Consider the following 17,792-nt stretch of genomic DNA (forward strand, 5'->3'; position numbering starts at 1 on the left):
ACCTCAGTACAGCGGGATTTACTATCAGAGCTGTTCAGTGTTTGCTTTTGTGTTTTTGCCTATGACCCCTGCCCCCACTGCTAACATTTACCTACTTGCCTTTTCAAGAGCTTAGGTTTGTCTTGCAACTTTATTTTTCTCGCTCATAGCAATTCAGTGAATGTGTGTTGGTTCATAGCTGGACAGTGGGCTACACAGTAGTAGTAGGCATGGGACATGCTCTGCTATGAGCCACACCCTTTAAGTAGCTATTTGGATTCATTGGAGGAGAGATTTTTCTGGGGGTAGGACACCTCTGGACTCAAACTGGCATAACCCTTTAGCCAATGGGATCCCCTTAGACATTCTCTTTGGGTCTCATCCTCCAGAGATTTGCCTGCATATTCTATCCAGCCACATGCACTTTTGGGTTCTAGAAAGTACCACTACCTCCACTACTTCATTTGCAGAGCTATTGACTCTGCTGGGCAGGCTGTCGGACTGACTATTACAGCAGGAAGCTGTAACTGTTGTTTATTGTCTTGCCTTTTCTTGGTTGATTGGGATGAGTACACGGCTGCCAAGATCCAGATGATGGATGAGCAGTTCTGCTATGCAGGAGGATGGGATGCTGTCTGAAATATTTAGTGGAATACAGAGTTTGGGTACATTTTACTATTTTGGTGTCTAATTTTATTGTGAACTTTTTAGGATTAAGAAAAAATTTGTTTTAATTCTCAATTATTTATAGCCTGTATTGTTTACTTTTCTGGTGTTGTAAAAAAATACTATGACCAAGGCAGTTTATGGAAGAGATTATTTTGGCTTGTGCTTTCAGAAGGATGAGACCATCATGGCAGGGAGCTGAGAGATCACATGTTAAACCCCAAACATGAACAGAGAGAGTGAACTGGAATTGAGGCTAGTCTACATACTATCCTCAGAGCCTGCCCCTAGTGAGGTGTAGCCTGTTAAGTCACCACCAGGGTTCACATATTTGAGCCTATGGTAGACATTCTCATTCAATCCACTACATTCCACTCCCAGGCCCCAAAGGCTCAAAGGCCATTGTGACAATGCAAAGTGTCTTTAATCCTACTTCAGAAGCCCCCTTAGTCTTCCACAGTCTCAATAAAACCCTGTGAGTTTGAATAGTGAATTAAATTCAGCATCCAATGGCACAGATATACATTACTATTCCTAACAGGAGGAATGGGGGCAGAGTCAGAAAATCCTGGACCCAACAAGACTGATAATGCAGCATGTAATGACTGAATCCCCAGCTCAGCAATTCCCAGCTGTGGGCCATGACCCATCTGAAACCAGATATTTACATGATAATTTATGACAGTAGCAAAATGATAGTCATGAAGTAGCCACAAAAATAATTTTATAGTTGGGGGTCACCACAACACAAGGAACTGTATTAAAGGGATACAGCATTAGGAAGGTTGAAACCCAGTTCTCTAGCTTAATATCTGATATCTAAGGGCTTAGATGGCTCCATCCCTCCATCTTTTCTGCCTACAGAATATATTTCTTTTTTTTATTTTTTATTTTTTATCTTTTTTCGAGACAGGGTTTCTCTGTGTAGCCCTGGCTGTCCTGGAACTCACTCTGTAGACCAGGCTGGCCTCAACAGGCATAAATCTGCCTGCCTTTGCCTCCCAAGTGCTGGGATTAAAAGTGTGTGCCATCAATTATTGATCATTATTGGTTATCAATTAGTATTGATATTTTGATTACCATTTATTGATTATTGATTGGTATTTATTATTGATTGTTATTTCATCACCATCATCCACCTGCCTCTGCCTCCCAAGTGCTGGGATTAACAGCGTGCGCCACCACCGCCCAGCACTATTTTAGTTTTTAATATTTGGTCTTATTTTTTTGGTGTCTATGTTTTTCTTTGGTGTTTGGTTTAGGACTTAGTGGCCCTTTCTGTGGTCCTTTCCAATTCTTTTATTGGTAGGGAGGGGCTGACAGCACAAAGACCCTTGTTCTTTTGTGGTTGTGAGCCCTCTGATCTATTGTCTGGGCTGTAGCCTGCAGTGTATTGATCTCAGGCAGCCTGCAGTGTAACCATTTGTGAGAGCTGGTTTGGCTGTCCTGTGCCCTCTTTAGAAGTGTGTGAGGGTGGGGGTGGGGGATATGAGAAATCAGAAAGCATGCAGAGGAAGATTGACATAGGGCAGAAATGCCTAGATCAGCTCTTTGTGTCTGTGAGAAAGCTTTGGAAAGATAGCTGCTGTCTTTTCAGATGCTGATCTCCAGTTGTAAAGGCTGCTTCTCTGGAAGCCTTGACTTTGGGTCCCTGGTTTTTCTGTCAGGGAACCCCAACTATGTTGTGACATTGGCACCACCTTGTGTCCAAACTCAGGGTTGGGAAGCTACCTCTGGTTGCCTAGGTTTGCTTGGAGCTTGGGGAGGGAGCCTCTCAGTCAGCTCTCTGTAAACCCCTTAGACTCATTGCATGCTTAATTTCCTCCCTGGTGCAGCTTTAGAGTGAAGCCCTAGTTGTTTATTTTGTGGGGAATGGGGGCTGGATTCTCAGCATAGTTCAGTTCTAAGCTGGACATAAGGTGCACCAATTTGTTGTTAAATTTTTTAACCCTAATAGCCCATATAAATGACACACAATCCAAATATTGTAATTATAAGTCATATGTCAAGATTGGGCAAATCTAATACAATACTGACTTATTTCCCAACACTAAGACTCCTTATTAATTGAGGTTTCTCCCGGCCAGGTGGTTCTGGTTCATAGTGGCTTCCTTCTCCCTTTTTCCTTCTCTCTTTTTCTTCCTCTGCCTGCCACCCCTTTTTGAGCCTCCAGTCCCACCTTTCCCCACAACTATTCAATCACAGGCTCTGTTACTTTTATTGACCAATTAAAATAGAACATTCACATGGCATCACCTAAGTACATGATGGTCTGCTTGTGAGATTTGACTTTTTAGTACAAATCCAAGTAATGTTAGTTATTTAAATGTGTGGTTTACTATATTTCTGACACAGCTGTTTTCCACATGTGCATTTGTCTAGTCTGCTGTAGCAGCATAGAACACGTATTGTTAATGGTGTATATTCTTGCCAGTAATACATGCATTTTTGTTGGATATGCTACTATTGATTATCTAAAGGGTCATAATGGTTTTCACAGGAAAGCTAATTGTCAGAATTTTGTTTTGTTTTTTGAGTCAGGGTTTTTTGTATTGCCCTCAGTGTCCTGTAACTCACTTTGTAGACCAGGCTGCCCTGGAACTCACAGAGATCTGCCTGCCCTCTGTCTCTGAGTGCTGGGGTTTAAGTCTTGCACCTGGCTTGATATTTTTAATACTTACATCATTTTGTTAACTTTTGGGAGTTTGGTGAGGGCTAGTAAAATTTGCACTTTAAATATATTTAAGTGGATCTTCACTTCCTGCTCTGTCCTTTATCTTATCAGTCAGGCTTCCTATGATTTGGGACTAAATAGGCTTTCTTTAATTTTTTTTTCCAGTTTGTGTTCTTCTTTCACTGGCCTTTTATGAGAGTTGGATGTACTCAAAATTGGCTGTCATGGTGCATGAAAGATTGAGCCAGAGCCTGAGACAAGTAGATACGAGTGGGGATTTTTTTTTATTGTTTTTGCATCTATCCTCTATGATTTTTCTATGTAGTCAGACCATCATTACCAAGAAGTCAAGTTGGCACTAGGGTGAGGACCTTAAGACAACATCTGGTAAGGCTGTAGTCTGACCCTCAGTCTGCAGTGGGAAATATAATTAGAGTAACTCTGTAGACAGACATTTGAAAGAATGAATAACTAGTATAGTCCAGTTTTGGGTATTGTTACTCATATATCTTTATAAAGAAATAAAATTTTTTATTAATGTTACTTAAGCAGCTTTTGTACTTATTAATGCTACTAAAAAGAAAAACAAAAAACAAACAGGTAGCATAGCCAGGATGTCAATTTCGTATAGCATTGTCATAAATCCTGCATTTATAAGCCTGTGACCATATATTTGTAGCATCTAAATACACATTTTTGTGTTACTTGTTCAAGTGTTGTCATTTTTCCCATAAAACTTTTTACTGAGTTAATCCTGCTTACTTGCTTCTTACATCATACCATCTGGAATAGTAGTAAGCCAGTGTTGCGGCCCGAGCTGCCCCACGCTTGAGGGCCAAAATGTTGCAGACCGCTCTGTCAGTGTTTGAACCTACTCTGCCAAAAGCCTTGGGGGCTAAACTGCTAGAACCTTCACTGCCCCAGCTGCTCAGGTCTGCGGGTCAGGGTTCAGCAAGAGAGAGAGGACAGACTCGCAGAATGGAGACCAGACAGAGTGTGACTCAATCCTGTTTATTCTTTAGTCTCTCTTCCTAGTCCAAGTCCCAAGTCTTGAGTCCCTAGTCCATAGTCCATAGTCCCTAGTGCCTCCAAGTTCCAAGTTTCTTTCAAGTGCTAAGTGCCTAATGTCTAATGCCTAATTCTCTGTTCTTCCTCCAAGTGCCAAGTACCTAATAACTAATAATTCTTCTTCTGAGTTCTCTAGTCCAACTGTCTTCTTCCTCAATGCCTAATTCCTGCTCTGCCTAATTCCTACCCATAATTGTACTCATAATTGTACTCCAAGTTGTACTTTCCTAATTCCTACTCTTAATAATAATTTCTTCTGTCTGCCTCTCACCTTTTATATGTCTCACTTCTAAGCCACCCCTCTAAGTCACACCTTTAAGCCATGCCCTTAGGTCTTGTCTCTAAATCTGATTTCTAAGTCTTGCCCTTCAGTCACACACTTTTAATCTCACACACCCAAGAAAAGATCCTGGGTATCTAAACCAAGATGTTATCAGAGTGTGCTCAGCTGTTGGAAGCTGATGTAATCAGGCCTCTTGTCAAGGTATATGTCTCAAGATGGCTGCAAGGATGATAGTCACCTTCCATCGGCTCCCCACAAGCCAGCTGGTTTGTCGTTGAATACAGGACTTCAATCCTATATGTGGTGGTATAGGGTTTAATGTGTTAGAAAACGGCTTCTATAAAAAGCAAATGTAAAACCAGGAGCAGATGCTCAGGAAAAACGTATTGTTCCTTTTATGAAAAACATATGTTATTCACATAGTAAATAAATGACAACTCCTATGTTAGAAATGATAGGGTCTAGTTAATCTTGTAGAGAAAGTTACAGACCACAAGTGGATAAGCTTGTGTGTGCTTGTAATTTCAGTACTTGATAAATGTCAGTAGAAGGCCATGGAAGTAGTAGGAAATTTAGACCCTATTTTGAAAATAGATGAAAAACAACAAAGAAAATGTACATGTCTTTAGTTTGGACAAGAATTATCTTTTGAACAAACAAATGTCCATGGTTTAGCTTTCTAGTACTTAGAAGGGAAACAATAAGTAACAGAGAATTTGTATTTTAAGCTTTCAAGTCAGATACATTAACTTAAATTCTTTTATTCTTTAGAAATCACATAATTAAGAAGATTGAGACAGAAAATAAAGGGAAAGCAAATGGGCTGAGCACCTGGATTGTTTTCACCTGATATGTATAAAAGAAAACCCTTGAGGTTTGTTATAGTATATGAGATATTTACATACTCTGCATATCTATGTGTGTGCATGTATGGATGGATGTAGTATACAGGTGAGATTATCTAGTTACACTGGCGTATTTTCTGGATATGAAGAATAGGAAACCAAATTTTCTAAAAATGATTAGTAAGTTATTGTTTAATCAAATGGCTGCCAGAAACTTGAAATTTATATAACATATTAGTTTTAAGTTCTATAGAAACTTCTTGTCTGTTCCCTGTTTTCCTATTACAGTGAGCTGCACAGCTCTCCTAAGACAATGGAGATGGACTGCACCTCCCTCACCATTTTTTTGTTTTTCAAGACAGGGTTTCTCTGTGTAGTCCTGGCTGTCCTGGAACTCACTCTGTAGACCAGGCTGGCCTCGAACTCAGAAATCCGCCTGCCTCTGCCTCCTAAGTGCTGGGATTAAAGGCGTGCGTCACCACTGCCCAGCCTCCCTCACCATTTTTATCCTTGGCAACCCCAGGGACTGTGTGGTACAAGATAATAAGATGGTTTACATTTATTAAAATAGTTTGAGTTTATTGTGACATGTTTTTATCTTAACTATTGCTGAAGAGTTAAAAAAAAAGAATTTTACTAGTTTTTGTACTAAATATAGAAAAAATTTTCAGTTCATGTAGGTGTTTGAAACTTAAAAATTTGTAACTGAAAATAATAGAAGCCATATTTCCTTAATAAAGTTTAAGGAAAATAAATTTTAACATAATGATTAAATCTTATTTTAATTCAGATACACCAGATTCATCAGTAAGGTAGACTTCAGGTTCTAAACAAAGATATTGAATTGAGTCTTTCTTTCAAAAGCTGAAATTGCTTCCTGTAGTTATAAAGGCAGATATGGAGAAGCTAAGTGAGTTCTAGTTCTTAATGGATAGTCAATTCTTATATATTTATAGAAAGATTAGTGTTGCAAGTTAATTCTATGACTTCCACATATTAAATACATATTATGAAAGGAAATAATTTTAGCCTGAGTTCTTCATTTTTACTACTATGTAAATAATTTTAAATAACATAATAGTCCCTAATGATAGAGCCTCCAGTAAAAACAGAAACAAAACAAAAAACAAACAAAAAAGGTATTGTCATATTTATTTTCTTTCAGGTATAAAAAAGTAAGAAATTAAAAGCTGCTGGGCTGTGGTGGTGCACACCTTTAATCCCAGCACTTGGGAGGCAGAGACAGGTGGATTTCTGAGTTAGAGGCCAGCCTTGTCTACAGAGTATGTTCCAGGACAGCCATGACTACACAGAGAAACCCTGTCTCGAAAAATATAAAACAAAACAAAACAAATTAAAAGCTATATTTTCTTTCTTTTTGTATTTTAATGACATTGGTGGAAGCCTTATTTGTTCAGTCTTCCCTTTACAAAAAAAAAAACAAAACAAAAAAAACCCAACTTTCCTCTAAACTGTCCTTGACTGCAGTTCTGGGCCGTCCATCTCTGTAGGACCCCAAGGGCTGCTGTTCTCTGGCTGAGACTTTCTGTGTGCTGCTGTCTGCTAAGTAACATTCTGCAGTTTTTTCTAAGAACAAAACATCCTTCCCAGCCCTTGAGAGGCAGAGGCATGACGGCGATGGAATAATGATCAATAATCAGTACCAATCAGTGAATGGTAATCAATAATTATCAATACTAATTGATAACGAATAATGATCAATAATTGATGGCACAGCCCTTTAATCCCAGCACTCAGGAGGCAGAGGCAGGCGGTTTTCTGAGTTCCAGGACAGCCTGGTCTACAGAGTGAGTTATAGGACAGCCAGGGCTACACAAAGAAACCCTGTCTCAAAAAACAAAACAAAACAAACAAACAAACAAAAACAAAAAAAAAACCCCAAAACCCAAAACAAAACAAAAGAACAAAACATCCTGTTGCAGGATGATGCCCCAGGAAGGGAATTTATACTTGACATCCTATTGCCCCCCAGTTGTGTTTCTGTTTTTTTTTCCTGTGGCACCTACCTTTCTTGCCGCCCTCGCCCAGGGGTGCCAGCTCCGGTGTCGGCCAGCGGATCACTGGTGTCCATGCACCGACGCGAGCACCCCTCGGTCCCGGCTCCCCCTCGGAACCCGGCTGTGTCATGGGTCGCTCCACCCTGCAGGTCCTTGGGCCCCCCCACTCCCTACAGTCCCCCGGCTCGTGCCCCGTGGCCGCCGTCGCCCCCTCTCGATACCTCGCTCTCCCTTCCTGCGTACCGGGTCTTCTTCCACTCTCTGACTGCGACCTCAGATCAGACGTGGTGACCCACTCAATTTACGCATATTAGTCAGTGGAGGAAAAGAAACTAACCGGGATTCCCTCAGTAGTGGCGAGTGAACAGGGAAGAGCCCAGCGCCGAATCCCGACCGCGCGCGGAGCGGGATATGTGGCGTACGGAAGACCCACTCCCTGGTGTCGCTCATGGGGGGGGGTAAGTCCTTCTGATCGAGGGCCAGCCTGTGGACGGTCTGAGGCCGACAGCGGCCCCCGGTGCCCGGGCCTGGGTCTTCCCGGAGTCGGGTTGCTTGGGAATGCAGCCCAAAGCGGGTGGTAAACTCCATCTAAGGCAGGAGACCCAGAGTCAACAAGTACCATAAGGGAAAGTTGAAAAGAACTTTGAAGAGAGAGTTCAAGAGGGTGTGAAACTGTTAAGAGGTAAACGGGTGCGGTCCGCACAGTTCACCTGGAGGATTCAACCCGGCGGCCTGCATTCAGCCGTGCCAGCGGTCCCGGCAAATCTTTCCTCCCGACCCCTTCGCGCGCATAGTTCCTTTGTCCCGCCATCGCCCTCATCCCCGCTCCCCCTCTGGGGAAGTGTCCTTGGTGGGCGCGAGGTGTGGCGGGGGCTCATGGGCGGGGCCGGAGGCGGGGTCGGCAGGGGACCACCGACTACGGGGTGGACTTCCACCATGGCAGTGCGCCTGGATCGGCTCCGGGACGGTTGGGAAGGTGGCTGGGGGGCAGCGTACTACATGTGGGGGCACCGAACCACCCCTCCCCGAGTGTTAGAGCCCCCTGGCAGCAGCGCTCGCCGAATTTCGGGGCCAAGGAATCCAGATATCCATCGCCGGGCTCTCCCCCTCCTCCTCCTCCACGTGGGGAGGATGGGGCCAGACCGCCCCTCCCATGGTGCGACCGCTCTCCCACCCCTCTTGGCTTTCCTCCCTCTCGGGGGCGGGGTTCCGGGGGGCTGGGCGGACTGTCCTCAGTGCTCCCAGGGCTTTGTCGCGTTGTCAGGCTCGAAGGGCACCCTGTGTCACGTGCTTTTTTATCCGAGCCCGAGCGCTCGGGGTCGGCGGAGATGTCAGCCACCCACCCGACCCGTCTTGAAACATGGACCAAGGAGTCTAACACATGTGCTGTGTCGGAGGCTCGTCCGAAAGCCGCCATGGCTCAATGAAGGTGAAGGGCCCCACCCGGGTCCCCGAGGTGGGATCCCAAGTCCTCTCCAGTCCGCCAAAGGCGCACCACCGGCCTGTCTTGCCTGCCGCACAGGGGAGGTGGAGCACCAGCATATGCGTTAGGACCCGAAAGATGGTTAACTATGCCTGGGCAGGGCGAAGCCAGAGGAAACTCTGGTGGAGGTCCGTAGCGGTCCTGACGTGCAAATCGGTCATCCGACCTGGGTAAAGGGGAGAAAGACTAATTGAACCATCTAGTAGCTGGTTCCCTCCAAAGTTTCCCTCAGGATAGCTGGCGCTCTCGCAGAAATGGAAATGCCTGCAGTTTTATCCGGTAAAGCGAATGATTAGAGGTCTTGGGGCCGAAACGATCTCAACCTATTCTCAAACTTTAAATGGGTAAGAAGCCCGGCTCCCTGGTATGGAGCCGGGCGTGGAATGCTAGTGCCTCATGGGCCACTTTTGGTAAGCAGAACTGGCGCTGTGAGGTGAACCGAACGCCGGGTTAAGGCGCCTGATGCCGACGCTCATCAGACCCCAGAAAAGGTGTTGGTTGATATAGACAGCAGGACGGTGGCCATGGAAGTCGGAATCCGCTAAGGAGTGTGTAACAACTCACCTGTCGAATCAAATGGATAGCGCTGGAGCATCGGGCCCATACCCGGCCGTCGCCGGCAGTTGTAACGGGACTGGAGTGGCCATGGGCGCACATCTCCCGGCGGGCGTGGTGGGTGTCGCATGCCACCACCCATCGGGTCTTGCCCCCGAGGTGTTGGGCCCCTGGACGCTATGCCGTGACGAGTGGGAGGACCGCTGCGGTGAGCCTTGAAGCCTAGGGCGCCAGCTGGGGTGGAGCCGCCGCAGGTGCAGATCTTGGTGGTAATAGCAAATATTCAAAGGAGAACTTTGAAGGCCGAAGTGAAGAAAGGTTCCATGTGAACAGCAGTTGAACATGGGTCAGTCGGTCCTGAGAGATGGGCGAGTTCCATTCTGAAGGGACGGCGATGGCCTCCGTTGCCCTCGGCTGATCAAAAGGAAGTCGGGTTCAGATCCCCGAATCCGGAGTGGCGGAGATGGGCGCCGAGAGGCGTCCAGTACGGTAACGCGACAGATCCCAGAGAAGCCTGCGGGAGCCCCGGGGAGAGTTCTCTTTTCTTTGTGAAGGGCAGGGCGCCCTGGAATGGGTTCACCCCGAGAGAGGGGCCCGTGCCTTGGAAAGCATCGCGGTTCGGGCGGCGTCCGGTGAGCTCTCGCCGGCCCTTGAATATCTGGGGGAGAGGGTGTAAATCTCGCGCCGGGCCGTACCCATATCTGCAGCAGGTCTCCAAGGTGAACACCCTCTGGCATGTTGGAACAATGTAGGTAAGGGAAGTCGGCAAGCCGGATCCATGTCTTCGGGATAAGGATTGGCTCTAAGGGATGGGTCAGTCAGGCTGGGGCAAGAAGCGGGGCTGGGCGCACCGAGGCTGCTGGGGAGACCCCCTTTCCTGGCCGCCCGGGCCCACCCTCACCTCTCCCTGAGAGACCCCCATTGTTTCTCCCCCTTGACGGGTGTGGGGGCCGGCGGGTTCAGCCCCTCGCGGGCTGGAGCAGGAGGAACCCGTGGGTCCCCGGTCGGTTGGGGGGGAGTCCCGGACACTCGGGTGGGGGGGCAGCGGCGGCGACTCTGGACACGAGCTGGCCCTTCCCATGGATAGCACCAGCTGCAGCGGGCATCGCGCCCGTACCTGGGGAGACCAGCGGGTCACTGGCACACGGAGTTGGGGAGGTTCTGGTGTGGGACCCCGGGGCCTCTCTCGTGGTCCCGGCGGCCCTGTGTGTCTTGCCCCCATGACCCTCCCCGCGCCGGCGCTTCCCCTGTCGCGGTTTTTTCCTCGAGAGGCGCCTCACCTAGGCTGGCGCCTAGCAGCCAACTTAGAACTGGTGCGGGCCAGGGGAATCCGACTGTTTAATTAAAACAGAGCATCACAGAAAGCCCGCGGCGGTGTTGACGCAATGTGATTTCTGCCCAGTCCTCTGATTGTCAAAGTGAAGAAATTCAATGATGCGCGGGTAAACGGTGGAAGTAACTATGACTCTCTTAAGGTAGCCAAACGCCTTGTCATCTAATTAGTGATGCGCATGAATGGATGAACGAGATTCCCACTGTCCCTACCTACTATCCAGCGAAACCACAGCCAAGGGAACGGGCTTGACAGAATCAGTGGGGAAAGAAGACCCTGTTGAGCTTTACTCTAGTCTGGCACAGTGAAGAGACATGAGAGGTGTGGGATAAGTGGGAGGCCCCTGGCTCCCCGTTTTCGTTTTTCCACGAGGGGTTGGGGCAGGGGGTCCGCGCTTGGGTGTCCTAATGCGAGCTCAGGGAGGACAGAAACCTCCCATTGAGCAGAAGGGCAAAAACTCACTTGATCTTGATTTTCAGTATGAATACAGACCGTGATAGCGGGGCCTCACGATCCTTCTGACCTTTTGGGTTTTAAGCAGGAGGTGTCACAAAAGTTACCATAGGGATAACTGGCTTGTGGCGGCCAAGCTTTCATAGCGACGTCGCTTGTTGATCCTTCGATGTCGGTTCTTCCTATCATTGTGAAGCAGAATTCACCAAGTGTTGGATTGTTCACCCACTAGTAGGGAACGTGAGCTGGGTTCAGACCATCGTGAGACAGGTTAGTTTTACCCTACTGATGATGTGTTTTTGCCATGGTAATCCTACTCAGTACGAGAGGAACCACAGGTTTAGACATTTGGTGTGTGTGCTTGGCTGAGCAGCCAATGGGATGAAGCTACCATCTGTGGGATTATGGCTGAACACCTCTAAGTCCCCCCATGGGTGTCGGGACCGGGGTCTGGTGTAGAGAGCCACTCATCCCAGAAAATGGGGTGCAGCAGGAAAGGGGGCCACCCTCTCATCCATCACGCTAATCGCACGTTCGTGTGGAACCTGGCGCTAAACCATTCGTAGAAGACCTATTTCTGGGTCGGGGTTTTGTACATAGCAGAGCAGCTCCCTCGCTGTGATCTATTGAAAGTCAGCCCTCGACACAAGGGTTTGTCTCTCTCAGACCTCCCGATGCCCGCTCGCACTGGCACTCGCGTGCGCAAGGCGATCGACTGCTGACCCCGGTACCACCGACTGGCCAGGGTCTCCACCGTCTCTCCTCTTCCTTCTCGCCTCCTCCTACTCACTCCTCTCCGAGGTGGTTCCAGCGTCAGTCATTGCAGCCCAGCCCGCTGCTGCTGCCCGATCCCCGCCCCGGACCCTGGCCAAGCCAGTGTGGCCAGAGAGTCGGTTGGCGGTGGCTGGCCGGTCCCCACGGTTGCCGGTGCGGCCGGTGGGGGTATCTTGGTCTCCACCGAAGGCCTCTCGGAGGGCATGGAATGGGGAGGTCACGGTGAAAGGGGGATTGCAAAGGGCGATCCCTGTCTCGCCCTTTGGCGCCGGCGCCAGACAGGACCCCAGCGTCGTCCTCCCCTGCGCTCGCTTCCCCGTCCTTGCGGTTCGGGTCCCCTCCTGCGCCCGTCTCCGTGTTGCGTTCCCGGGAAGCGCGCGGGGACAGTGGGGAGAAAGGGGATTCCTCTGCCGCCCAGGCTTTTGAGGAAGCGAGTCCATCTGGGTCGCGGCATTGGTGGGCTCTCTGGTAGGGGGAGTTGTGCTCTCTCATCCGAGCTTTCCTGTTCCTCTCTTCCTCTTCACTTCCTCATGCTCCTTGGCGCCGCTAGGCGAGTCTGTGGGTGAGCGGGATGAGTTTCGGGAGGCAAGGCCGGAGAGGTTCCAGCGCCTCTTTTTTTCTTTTCCCCCTCCCTTTCCTCCTTTTTTTTTTTTTTTTTTTTCTGGGTTCCGGTAGACCACTTCCAAGGGTACTTGGTCTCTTTTTTTTCCCAACTCTGGGAGGTCGATCAGATATCTGGTCTGGACTCTTTTTTTTTTTTTTTTTTTTTAAATATATATATATATATATATATATATATATATATATATATAGTCGACCAGTTGTCCCTTTTGACATATTTTTATTATTATAATTATTAAATTTACTTGTGTGAGGTCTACCAGTTGTCCCTTTTCACAGACTGTTTATTAAAAATGTATCTCTGTGTCCTCATATCCTTTTTTTGCCGGTTTACCAGATGTTTGTTCTGGACTCTTTTTTTTTATTTATTTAAAATTATTGAAATTATTTAACTGTTTTAAATATACACACACATACATTCGAACGTTTTTTTTTTTCTTTGAATGGTGTGAGGTCGACCAGTTGTCTGTTTTAACAGACTGTTTTAAAAGATATGTATCTGTGTCTCCTTGACCTCCTTTACATGTGTCGACCAGATATCTGCCCTCTTTTTTTTTAAATATATATATATATATGTATACATATATATGTGTGTGTATATATATGTATATATATGTATATATACATATATATATACACACACATATATATGTATGTATGTATGTGTCTCTGTCTCCCCATCCCCCTTTTTGCGGGTCCCCTTTTATTGAGCTGGTTTTTTGTTTGTTTGTTTGTTTTAAATTATATTGTGAGGTAGCCCAGTTGCCTTGTTTCACAGAGTATTATTGTTCAACAGAATATTATATGTATGTGTGCGTATTATATATAATATGTATGTAGAAAACATATATAATTTTAAAAACACATATACACACATTTTTCTTTTTAATTATCTTATTATAATTTATATGATTTCCTTAATTATCAGGTCGGCCAGTTGTCCTATAACAAATACCAGGTTCCACACCAGTATTTCTGTGTATATGTGTATAAAATTTAAAAAGACATATGTTTGTATGTGGTCTGGACTCTTTAAATCAAATATATGAGGTACTTGCTTGATGTTTCACTTTTCTAGGGCTCACAAAAGAGATCAAACAGCTGAGAGGATTCTCTCTCTCCTCTCCTCTCTCTCCTTTCCTCTCCTCTCCTTCTCTCTCCTCTCTTCTATCTATCCTCTCCTCTTTCTCCTCTCTCCTCTCTCCCCTCTCCTCTTCTCCCTATCCTCTCTCTCTCATCTCCTCTTCTCTCTATCCTCTCTATCTATAATCTATCTATCTCTATCTTTCTCTCCTCTCCTCTTCTTCCTCTCCTCTCCTCTTCTTCCTCTCCTCTCTTCTCTTCTCTCTTTCCTCTTCTCTCCTCTTCTCACTGTCCCCCTCTCTTGTCTCCTCTCTCTCCCTCTCCCTCTCCCTCTCCCTCTCCCTCTCCCTCTCCCTCTCCCTCTCCCTCTCCCTCTCCCTCTCCCTCTCCCTCTCCCTCTCCCTCTCCCTCTCCCTCTCCCTCTCCCTCTCCTCCCTCTCCCTCTCCCTCTCCCTCTCCCTCTCAGATAAGAAGTTTGACTGGTCCCTCACTCTGGCCTACCATTTTTTGGGGATCCATTTTGGGACACTGTCTCCCTGTCTGTTTTGCTATCTTTATTTTGTAGCCTTAGCTGTCTCCTTTGTGTCTCCACTGATGGTTGCTGTGTGGGACACACACACACACACACACACACGCCCCACAGTGAGGAGTCGGGGGCAATCATGGAGGAGAAGGTGGTAGGCACTGCATTGGGAAACATTGTCTGAGAGATTTGCGGAAGATGCTAATGAACCAGTGGGTTTCAATGTCAAGCCTTGTTCCCTAAAACTTAGACATGTTCTAACAAAGCCTTTTTAAAATTTTATTTATTTATTTATTTATTTATTTATTTATTGTTCCTTCTACTTGTTTTCACTCTGTAGCCCAAGCTCCCTAGCTATCAGCCTTTTTGGAATGAATATGAGCTTGCTTTGCTTTACTTTGCTTTGCTTCTGCTTCTGCTTCTGCTTCTGCTTCTGCTTCTGCTTCTGCTTCTGCTTCTGCTTCTGCTTCTGCTTCTGCTTCTGCTTCACTTCACCACGATTCCTTTAACAGAAGAACTTAACATACAGATTTGTGGTTTTGCTTGCTTGCTTGCTTGCTTAACATGGTTTCCCTTTCTGTCCATGCAGGGCTCTCTGACTGCCCTTTGGAAACCCATTGAGAGGCCAGAACCAAAGTCCCCCCCCCCCCCCCAAAGCTGCGAGATGACCGCATGACAGCTCATTTAGGAGGAATTCTTTCCCAAGGCATGGATCATCCCAGCATGGAAAGATTGCCCTCCTTTCCTCCCTCCCTCCCTCCCTCCCTCCCATTTTCCCTCTTCCCTCGTACACTCAATAAAACAAATAAATGAATAAAGTTTCCAGTTTATTTCTTCATTTATGCTGCCTAAATTCTCCCCCAATGCCTCCAACTGCCCCCACCCCCACCATCACAATGTTCCAGGATAACCTAGCTCCTTAGAAATGCTAATGGCACTCCAACTGATAACACACCTGTCTCTGATAAGAGATAGAGGAAGACTCTCTCTGATCCAGCCCGCCACACCCTGCCAGCTCAGGGACTTTTCAGGCCTAGGATCTGGGCTGTATTTACATAACCTGGTATTTCTAACATTGTTTATTATGATTTACACACACACACCAGAAGAGTGAATCAGGTCCTGTGACAGAGCTGCTACGTGCTTATTGGGACCTCTGGAAGAAAGAGCAGTCAGTACCCTTAACTACTCAGCTATCTTTCCAACAGGGAAATGGAGCCTAGGCCTGTGTATTAGGAAATTACAACCATTAGGCATCTGTATCCCCTCCTAATTTATTTATTTATTCATTCATTCATTCATTCGTTATTTATTTCGACACCAACCAAAGTTTGGGTCTTAAGGAAGCAAGCACACCCACCATTCAGGATGGATGAATTTGGAAAGCTTACCCTACAGGGTTTACCTGAAGCTTAAAGGAATGACTGTCCAGGACTGTCCTGAGAGGGGGGGAGATAGATAGATAGATAGATAGATAGATAGATAGATAGATAGATAGATAGATAGAGATATATAGATATAGATGATATAGATATTGACATAGACATTGACATAGATATAGATATATGGATGATGGTGTCACAGAACTATATAGGTGGTTCCCCTTTTTCTTAACCCTGGTAGCACAACTGGGACAGAATTACACACCAACTTAGCTGGAAGTGGTTGGATATTCAGACAAGGAACACTTGCAGTAGCTATGGTTTTGCTGCCAGAGGTTTTTGGTGGTGGTGATGATGATGGTGGTGGGGTTTTTGGGGTTTTGTTTTGTTTTTCTTTGTTGGGGGGGGGCTTATGGTAGAAAGAAACTGTATTTTCTACACTGTATTCCGATCAGAGTTTCCCATCCCAAAGCTCCTCCTAGATTCTTCTTCCTCATCCACACAATTCTACCCTGGTCCTGTAGTTGTCAGTTGGAGATGACTTCAATGCGAGTGACTTTGGACTTGTCTCTATTTTACCTTCTGAGAACTGGGTTTTCAAACAACAACAACATTTAAAGAGGGCAACAACTGACAACTGACTACTGACTACACACAAAGATGCTGTTGGCTCCTCTTTGGAGATAATACTGTGTGTGTGAAACTTCCTAAATAAACCAAAGTCTAATTCAAACTACACAAAAGAGACACTGTAGCAAATTACCATTGCTTGGGTATATAGAAAGCAGGTTTTTCTTTCCTTCTTTTCTTTCTCTTCTGTTTTTTAGAAATTCAGCTGGTCCTGGTGGTGCATACACCCTCCCTTAATTCCAGCACTACTCATTAAATACAAGTTTTCATCTCACAAACCAGCTCTAATTAAATGTTACAATCTCTCTCTCTCTCTCTCTCTCTCTCTCTCTCTCTCTCTCTCTCTGTCTCTCTCTCTCCTCTCTCTCTTCTCACTCTCTCCTCTCCTCCTCTCTCCTCTCTCACTCCTCTCTCTCTTCTCTCTCTCTCCTCTCCTCCTTTCTCCTCTCTCACTCTTCTCTCTCTCCTCTCTCCTCTCCTCCTCTCTCCTCTCTCACTCCTCTCTCTCTTCTCTCTCTCTCCTCTACTCCTTTCTCCTCTCTCACTCTTCTCTCTCTCCTCTCTCCTCTCCTCTCTCTCTCCTCTCTCTCCTCCCTGTCTCTCCTCTCTCTCTCTCCTGTCTCTTCTTTCTCTCTCTTCTCTCTCCTCTCTTTCTCTTCTCTCTCTTTCTCCTCTCCTCTCTCACTCCTCTCTCTCTCCTCTCTCTCCTCCCTGTCTCTCCTCTCTCTCTCTCCTGTCTCTTCTTTCTCTCTCTTCTCTCTCCTCTCTTTCTCTTCTCTCTCCTCCTCTCTCCTCTCTCACTCCTCTCTCTTTTCTCTCTCTCCTCTCCTCCTTTCTCCTCTCACTCTTCTCTCTCTCTCCTCTCTCCTCTCCTCTCTCTCTCCTCTCTCTCTCTCTCTCTCTCTCTCTCTCTCTCTCTCTCTCCCCCCTCCTTCCTGGGATCAATCTAAAAATGGACTGTTTTGTGTAAGCTTAAGTAGCTCCTAGCTCAATATTTCAAAACAAATGCTTCTTGTGATTCACATTTCATTTTAAGGGTACTTTCTAGATCAGAAGACCTTCCTCAGAAAAGCTTCCTTACCATTCTCCACGAGTACATTGGATTTCATCCTCGAAAGAGGGCATTAAATCCCAATGGTAGGTGGTTGAGAGCCACCATCTGGTTGCTGGGAACTGAACTCAGGACCTCTGGAAAAGCAATCAGTGCTCTTAACCACTGAGCCATCTCTCCAGCGGCCCCACCCTAGTCTAATTTTTAAAAGACAGAGATGTGAGGAAAATCAGAGGGCTCAGTGGGAGTAAGCGTGTGTCATATGGTATGGGTGCTGACAAAAAGGATTTATCTTACTCAAGGTTACATGTGGCATGAGGACGGAAATGAGGGCGGGGCGGACAACCACATGATTAGTGAAGAAATTAAAC

The 17,792-nt window shown here is 46.3% G+C and overlaps 1 pseudogene; it reads left to right on the forward strand.

The window, feature by feature from the left end:
• Positions 1-7,801: 7,801 nt before the first annotated feature.
• Positions 7,802-12,014, forward strand: LOC143437425 (28S ribosomal RNA; annotated as a pseudogene).
• Positions 12,015-17,792: the final 5,778 nt, after the last annotated feature.

Source organism: Arvicanthis niloticus, chromosome Y (genome assembly GCF_011762505.2).
Source record: "Arvicanthis niloticus isolate mArvNil1 chromosome Y, mArvNil1.pat.X, whole genome shotgun sequence".
NCBI lineage: Eukaryota > Metazoa > Chordata > Mammalia > Rodentia > Muridae > Arvicanthis > Arvicanthis niloticus.